This window comes from Oncorhynchus nerka, linkage group LG6 (genome assembly GCF_034236695.1).
Source record: "Oncorhynchus nerka isolate Pitt River linkage group LG6, Oner_Uvic_2.0, whole genome shotgun sequence".
Classification (NCBI taxonomy): domain Eukaryota; kingdom Metazoa; phylum Chordata; class Actinopteri; order Salmoniformes; family Salmonidae; genus Oncorhynchus; species Oncorhynchus nerka.
In genome coordinates, this window is record NC_088401.1 from 31,548,511 (window position 1) to 31,557,269 (window position 8,759).

Here is an 8,759-nt window from a genome sequence, read left to right on the forward strand (position 1 = left end):
GTGAGTCCGGTCACGGGCCACTGACTGTATCCCTATATAGCTACACAAAAATGGAAGGGAAAAGGGAAGGAATATTGCCCTATAAACAACAACAACTCAACATTATTATGCTACTTGGCCCTATCTGATCCTACACCAGGCCCGGCAGCTTGGGAGAACAGCAAACCTTCAACCATCTTGTACACCCAAGTACTTCTCTGCAGCTGCCACCACAGCATCGATTTTATGTGATTTACGTTCCATTTCTGCGGTACAGTTGATAACCATGGCTTTGAATGCTAAGAAGCCAACCTTAATGAAGCACATGGTATTCCTATGGAGCCTCTTAGGATTTAAAAAAAAATATTATTTCACCTTTATTTAACCAGGTAGGCAAGTTGAGAACAAGTTCTCATTTACAATTGCGACCTGGCCAAGATAAAGCAAAGCAGTTCGACACATACAACGACACAGAGTTACACATGGAGTAAAACAAACATACAGTCAATAATACAGTAAAAAAACAAGTCTATATACAATGTGAGCAAATTAGGTGAGAAGGGAGGTAAAGGCAAAAAAGGCCATGGTGGCAAAGTAAATACAATATAGCAAGTAAAACACTGGAATGGTAGTTTTGCAATGGAAGAATGTGCAAAGTAGAAATAAAAATAATGGGGTGCAAAGGAGCAAAATAAATAAATTAATTAAATACAGTTGGGAAAGAGGTAGTTGTTTGGGCTAAATTATAGGTGGGCTATGTACAGGTGCAGTAATCTGTAAGATGCTCTGACAGTTGGTGCTTAAAGCTAGTGAGGGAGATAAGTGTTTCCAATTTAAGAGATTTTTGTAGTTCGTTCCAGTCATTGGCAGCAGAGAACTGGAAGGAGAGGCGGCCAAAGAAAGAATTGGTTTTGGAGGTGACTAGAGAGATATACCTGCTGGAGCGTGTGCTACAGGTGGGAGATGCTATGGTGACCAGCGAGCTGAGATAAGGGGGGACTTTACCTAGCAGGGTCTTGTAGATGACATGGAGCCAGTGGGTTTGGCGACGAGTATGAAGCGAGGGCCAGCCAACGAGAGCGTACAGGTCGCAATGGTGGGTAGTATATGGGGCTTTGGTGACAAAACGGATTGCACTGTGATAGACTGCATCCAATTTGTTGAGTAGGGTATTGGAGGCTATTTTGTAAATGACATCGCCAAAGTCGAGGATTGGTAGGATGGTCAATTTTACAAGGGTATGTTTGGCAGCATGAGTGAAGGATGCTTTGTTGCGAAATAGGAAGCCAATTCTAGATTTAACTTTGGATTGGAGATGTTTGATATGGGTCTGGAAGGAGAGTTTACAGTCTAACCAGACACCTAAGTTTTTGTAGTTGTCCACGTATTCTAAGTCAGAGCCGTCCAGAGTAGTGATGTTGGACAGGCGGGTAGGTGCAGGTAGCGATCGGTTGAAGAGCATGCATTTAGTTTTACTTGTATTTAAGAGCAATTGGATGCCTTGCCCTGGACCCATCTTCCTCTACTACTCTCTTCACTGCCTCAGAATACGACACCTTGTGTGCTACTCTGACCCTGGCAACCTCGACCTGTCTTTCTCTAACCGGGACACTTCTGATCTCCAGCAACATGGGTATCCCTCAATGATGTATATAAGAATAAGGTGTTTTATTGTCACATACACTGGATAGGTGCAGTGAAATGTGTTGTTTTACAGGGTCAACCATAGAAGTACAGTGCCACTTGAGCAAATTAGGTTTAAGTGCCTTGCTCAAGGGCACATTGTCCGATTTTTTATTTGTCAGATCGGATGTTCAAACCAGCGACCTGTTCGGTTACTGGTCCAACTCTCCAACCATTAGGCTACTTGCCACCTTGGATTGCTGATATTATGTATTGGCCAATAACAGGCCATATTTGCACTACTCAGAAAAGCAGTCCTCCATAGAAATTAATGGAATTCTACAGCCAGGCAACAAACCCTAATAGGGATTTTTTTCCCCCTTAATAATATCACAATCAACCTTTACCGGTTCAATGTAGACACAAATATAATACTTTTTTGTATAAAAAATATTCCCAAAATATTGTATTTAAATATGCAAATGAGGCAACAACTCATTAAATTAAACCCACGCTTGGATTGCGTCCTACCTGACAGGTCGCTCCTACCAGGTGGCGTGGCGAGAATCTGTCTCCTCACCACGCGCTCTCACCACTGGCGTCCCCCAGGGCTCTGTTCTAGGCCCTCTCCTATTCTCGCTATACACCAAGTCACTTGGCTCTGTCATAACCTCACATGGTCTCTCCTATCATTGCTATGCAGACGACACACAATTAATCTTCTCCTTTCCCCCTTCTGATGACCAGGTGGCGAATCGCATCTCTGCATGTCTGGCAGACATATCAGTGTGGATGACGGATCACCACCTCAAGCTGAACCTCGGCAAGACGGAGCTGCTCTTCCTCCCGGGGAAGGACTGCCCGTTCCATGATCTCGCCATCACGGTTGACAACTCCATTGTGTCCTCCTCCCAGAGCGCTAAGAACCTTGGCGTGATCCTGGATAACACCCTGTCGTTCTCAACTAACATCAAGGTGGTGGCCCGTTCTTGTAGGTTCATGCTCTACAACATCCGCAGAGTACGACCCTGCCTCACACAGGAAGCGGCGCAGGTCCTAATCCAGGCACTTGTCATCTCCTGTCTGGATTACTGCAACTCGCTGTTGGCTGGGCTCCCTGCCTGTGCCATTAAACCCCTACAACTCATCCAGAACGCCGCAGCCCGTCTGGTGTTCAACCTTCCCAAGTTCTCTCACGTCACCCCGCTCCTCCGCTCTCTCCACTGGCTTCCAGTTGAAGCTCGCATCCGCTACAAGACCATGGTGCTTGCCTACGGAGCTGTGAGGGGAACGGCACCTCAGTACCTCCAGGCTCTGATCAGGCCCTACACCCAAACAAGGGCACTGCGTTCATCCACCTCTGGCCTGCTCGCCTCCCTACCACTGAGGAAGTACAGTTCCCGCGCAGCCCAGTCAAAACTGTTCGCTGCTCTGGCCCCCCAATGGTGGAACAAACTCCCTCACGACGCCAGGACAGCGGAGTCAATCACCACCTTCCGGAGACACCTGAAACCCCACCTCTTTCAGGAATACCTAGGATAGGATAAAGTAATCCTTCTCACCCCCCTTAAAAGATTTAGATGCACTATTGTAAAGTGGCTGTTCCACTGGATGTCTTAAGGTGAACGCACCAATTTGTAAGTCGCTCTGGATAAGAGCGTCTGCTAAATGACTTAAATGTAAATGTAAATTAAATATAAACATCTTTGCATATCCCACAAATACGTTTTCTGAACACTGGATTACATCAGCCTAAATATTTGGGTTTCATATTGTTAAAGATGTTTTCACATATAGTCCTCTTTAAGGGTGTTTTCACCAATTTCTGTGAACTCAGTGCGGTTCGCGTTATTTTTTGTGCAGTGTTAACACTCCAAAGAAACTCAGACACCTTCAAAGAGCCCCCCGAAGCATAGCACCTCTTTAAAGTGAACTCTGGGGTAAAAAAAAAAAGCTATAGAACTCAGTTCTCTTCGTATTCACACTGCCCTTGCCTTTGAATGTGTACTCTTTTGCCAGTTCACTTCACCTATTTTGTGGTCTGTGTCATCTTTGCATTTTCCAACATCCACTCAAAGCACTGGGTTTTCACAAAGTGCAGGACAAGCCATTCTATCAGATATATATACCTACTTACATTTTGGAAGCTGAAAGATTGCATTTAGTTGAAAGATGAGACATAAAACATATAATCAGAAGATAATATTAACATGTACATGATATTGGTAACAGAATAAATAGCAGAAAATTGTACACCGAATGTAGGCTTCTGCCCCTTTATGAGCTAGGATTGATTTTGTACCCGATGTTGTGATTCTCACCAAATATTGTTGTTTTCTCACACTATTCAAACCAATGATTCATATATACACTAGATGACAGATAGGGGTGCTGTGTTGAAGCCATCTTGGCATTCCCCCACTGTTGTAAAAAATATGTTGTAGGTTATAGAAATGCATTTATTAATGTCTACATTAGTTTTTGACCAATGTATTATATTACAGACACCTTAATGCATACTTTTACATTATATTATGTAAGCTAAACATGATCAAATATAAAAACATTTTTTCAGAGATTATTAATTAACAACAAAAAGCACTTAAATACATGTAATTTGTCCTTGAAACATTTAACTGAAATACTGTAGAATTCAATTCATTCCTATGGAGGACTGCTCCTACTGGGGAGTACCAATATGGCCGACCGAGGGTTTCAAAGCCTCTCAATGGCAAATACGTAGCATCAGGCAATCAAGGGTTTATATACATTTTTGATTCAAATCCACATCTGAATAAACAGCTTATGAAGGTCTCGTAGCCTATAGATCACAGTATACAGTATTTCAAACAAATAATCTGAGCATTGTGTCGGTACAAAACTCCATACTTGACAATCACTAATCAATGTCCAAAAACAGCACAGGGCTCATTTGAGGGGTCTGAGTTCAATTGGAGCATTCACACTGCAGAATAAATTATGTGAACAGCACTGACTTCACAAAAATAGCCCGAAAGGGTCCAAGTGTGAAAACACTCTTCCAGTATGGAAGACCAAACCTGCCGTAATTAGAATGAAATGAATTAATAAACGCACACATAAATAGATAAATATAGCCACACATAATTAAATAAATGAGCAAGGAAATACTAAAATGCTGACTAAAATGTATTTATTTTCTCTACATATCTGTATGTATTTCATTATTTCTGTATGTATTATCTAATTATTCAAACTTTAATTGTATTCATTTATATATATATTTATTCATTTATTTATTTACAGTGGGGAGAACAAGTATTTGATACACTGCCGATTTTGCAGGTTTTCCTACTTACAAAGCATGTAGAGGTCTGTAATTTTTTATCATAGGTACACTTCAACTGTGAGAGACGGAATCTAAAACAAAAATCCAGAAAATCACATTGTATGATTTTTAAGTAATTCATTGGCATTTTATTGCATGACATAAGTATATGATACATCAGAAAAGCAGAACTTAATATTTGGTACAGAAACATTTGTTTGCAATTACAGAGATCATACGTTTCCTGTAGTTCTTGACCAGGTTTGCACACACTGCAGCAGGGATTTTGGCCCACTCCTCCATACAGACCTTCTCCAGATCCTTCAGGTTTCAGGGCTGTCGCTGGACAATACGGACTTTCAGCTCCCTCCAAAGATTTTCTATTGGGTTCAGGTCTGGAGACTGGCTAAGCCGAGCTTGAGATGCTTCTTACGGAGCCACTCCTTAGTTGCCCTGGCTGTGTGTTTCGGGTCGTTGTCATGCTGGAAGACCCAGTCACGACCCATCTTCAATGCTCTTACTGAGGGAAGGAAGTTGTTGGCCAAGATCTCGCGATACATGGCCCCATCCATCCTCCCCTCAATACGGTGCAGTCGTCCCGTTCCCTTTGCAGAAAAGCATCCCCAAAGAATGATGTTTCCACCTCCATGCTTCACGGTTGGGATGGTGTTCTTGGGGTTGTACTCATCCTTCTTCTTCTTCCAAACAAGGCGAGTGGAGTTTAGACCAAAAAGCTATATTTTCATCAGACCACATAACCTTATCCCATTCCTCCTCTGGATCATCCAGATGGTCATTGGCAAACTTCAGACAGGCCTGGACATGCGCTGGCTTGAGCAGGGGGACCTTGCGTGCGCTGCAGGATTTTAATCCATGACAGTGTAGTGTGTTACTAATGGTTTTCTTTGAGACTGTGGTCCCAACTCTCTTCAGGTCATTGACTAGGTCCCGCCGTGTAGTTCTGGGCTGATCCCTCACCATCCTCATGATCATTAATGCCCCACGAGGTGAGATCTTGCATGGAGCCCCAGACCGAGGATGATTGACCGTCATCTTGAACTTCTTCCATTTCCTAATAATTGCGCCAACAGTTGTTGCCTTCTCACTAAGCTGCTTGCCTATTGTCCTGTAGCCCATCCCAGCCTTGTGCAGGTCTACAATTTTATCCCTGATGTCCTTACACAGCTCTCCTGTCTTGGCCATTGTGGAGAGGTTGGCGCCTGTTTGATTGAGTGTGTGGACAGGTGTCTTTTATACAGGTAACGATTTCAAACAGGTGCAGTTAATACAGGTAATGAGTGGAGAACAGGAGGGCTTCTTAAAGAAAAACTAACAGGTTTGTGAGAGCTGGAATTCTTTCCGGTCGGTAGGTAATCAAATACTTATGTCATGCAATAAAATGCAAATTAATTACATAAAAATCATACAATGTGATTTTCTGGATTTTTGATTCCGTCTCTCACAGTTGAAGTGTACCTATGATAAAAATGACAGACCTCAACATGCTTTGTAAGTAGGAAAACCTGCAAAATCGGCAGTGTATCAAATACTTGTTCTCCTCACTGTATGTATTTCTTCCTCCAATATGATAATGAGGGTGAGTCAGTCAAATGTCTGTGACATTGATCAAATCATTGGTTGATCAATGTCACAGCGCATTGCTTGATCCATAGGTATCAATCAGCCTACTAAGTGACACCCACAGAACACAACTGTGAAGAGTTTACAGAAATATTAAGGTCACATCTTCTACTGCAGGACTTTGATACCACTGTGAAATGAGCCACATTAGCTCACCAGTCAATAGGCTGAATAGTGAGGTGATTTCCCACAGTCAGTCCTGAGAGCTACGACACCAATATTTGTGTACACTATTCACATTTGTGTTCTATGGGTGTCACTGAGTAGGCTGATACCCAATTTCATGGACCCAACATCCCTAGGTAAGATTGTACATTGCAATTTGAATGTTCAATACACATAGTAGGTTGACTTGTGAAATAATGTGGCTCATTTCACAGGGGTGTCAAAGTCTTGCAAAAAGAGCTTTGACACTAATATTTGTGTGAACTTTTCACATTTGTGTTTTGTGGCTGTCACTGAGTAGGCTGATACCTATGGATCTTGAGTCCATGAAATGGGGTAAGGCTGTACATTGTGTATATAAATGTGCAATACGCACAATAGACTTACTGGGGAGGTGATTTCCCACACTCAAAGTCCTGCAATAAGATATTACACTAATATGTGTAAACTCTTCACAGTTGTGTTCTCTGGAGGTCACTGAGAAAGCTGATACCCCATTTGCATGGACCTAAGATCCATAGGTAAGGCTGTACATTACAATATGAATGTTCAATATTCACAATAGGCTGAATAGTGAGTTCTGCAATAAGAGCTAGGAGGTTAATATGTGTGTAAACTCTTCACAGTTGTGTTCTGTGGGTGTCACTGAATAGGCTGATTCCCAATTTCATTGATCCACAATGCAGGTAGCCTAGTGGTTAGAGTGTTGGGCCAGTAACTGAAAGGTTGCTGGACCCCCCCACACACACCTCTCTGATTCAGAGGGGATGGGTGAAATGTGGAAGAAACATTTCAGTTGAAGGCATTCAGTTGTGCAACTTAATGCTCCCTTTCCCATAGGTAAGACTGTACGGTATGCCCCCAATGCTATTATAAAGACAAAAGTTGCGATTTCAACTGATTTTGCCCTTTTTTTGGCAAAGTAATGTTTTGTTGAATTTATATAACAACATTCTAAAGTTGTCCTGTCAAAATGTGGAATGATTCCACTATTTGTATCAGTTTCAATGTGGGACCTTTATTTTGAAGGCGAACCGCATCTCCAGATTAACTGCTTTTCTGTGTTGAGGCATGCATCGAAAATTTGGGTAAACTATTTGCTACACGGGACACATGGGTGAACAAATATATTTGCTAGCTATTCATATGATTGATAAAGTTGATAAAAATGCCATTAACTATCCATCTATCTTGAAACTGCTGGGAAAAAGATAGCTAACGTTAGCGTACGCCCACCAACGAAATTCACATTAAGTGGACTCTAGCTAGGTTTCTAGAAAAGAACATCTAGCTAATATACTTGGTAGCTATATTTTAAGGACTAGCTAGTTACTGACTATTTGAATAGTTTGTGTCAAACTACTTTGTTCCCCTGCCTGTTTATGGATGTATTTGGGACCTAAAGTTGGCAAGAAAAATGCCTCTTATTTTACTACAACAAAACATTCAATCGAACGGAAACGATGCTGTACTGAATGACCAGTTGAAAAACATGGATGGGTTGTGGGTTCAAAATGCACCACTGCCCTTTAAATACGTTACTCATTGCTTCAAGCCACACCCTGCACACCCACTGAACTGCGGTGTTGTTTTCATATAATTTGGCTGATTTGGGGGGCTTGTGCACATTTCGCTACATGACAGTTTCATTTGCTAGTTAGAAAAGTTACTGACTTGACTAAGCAAATTATTTGTCATGTTTTTGTTGCATTTCAGGTGGAGTGGCATTACTGTCCGGCCAGCATACTGACAGGCAAGGGCCCATATTCACAACTGAGCTAATTGGTCAGGTTGGTTAAATCAAAAACATGAAGTGCCTGCAGTTTCTGGTTTAGGCGTAGTCCCCCAGAAAATCACTATTTTCACGTAGACTAGCCTATGTTCTGTTCAGTTTGAGAAGGAGAGCACGAAAATGAGAATGAGGACCAGAGGGCAACTTTGATAGCATGCTACTACTATAATTGATTTTAATAAAAACAATATGTATAAGTTATTTACCTCACAATAAAACAGATTAGAGTAATTTACATTGGTGCTGATACTT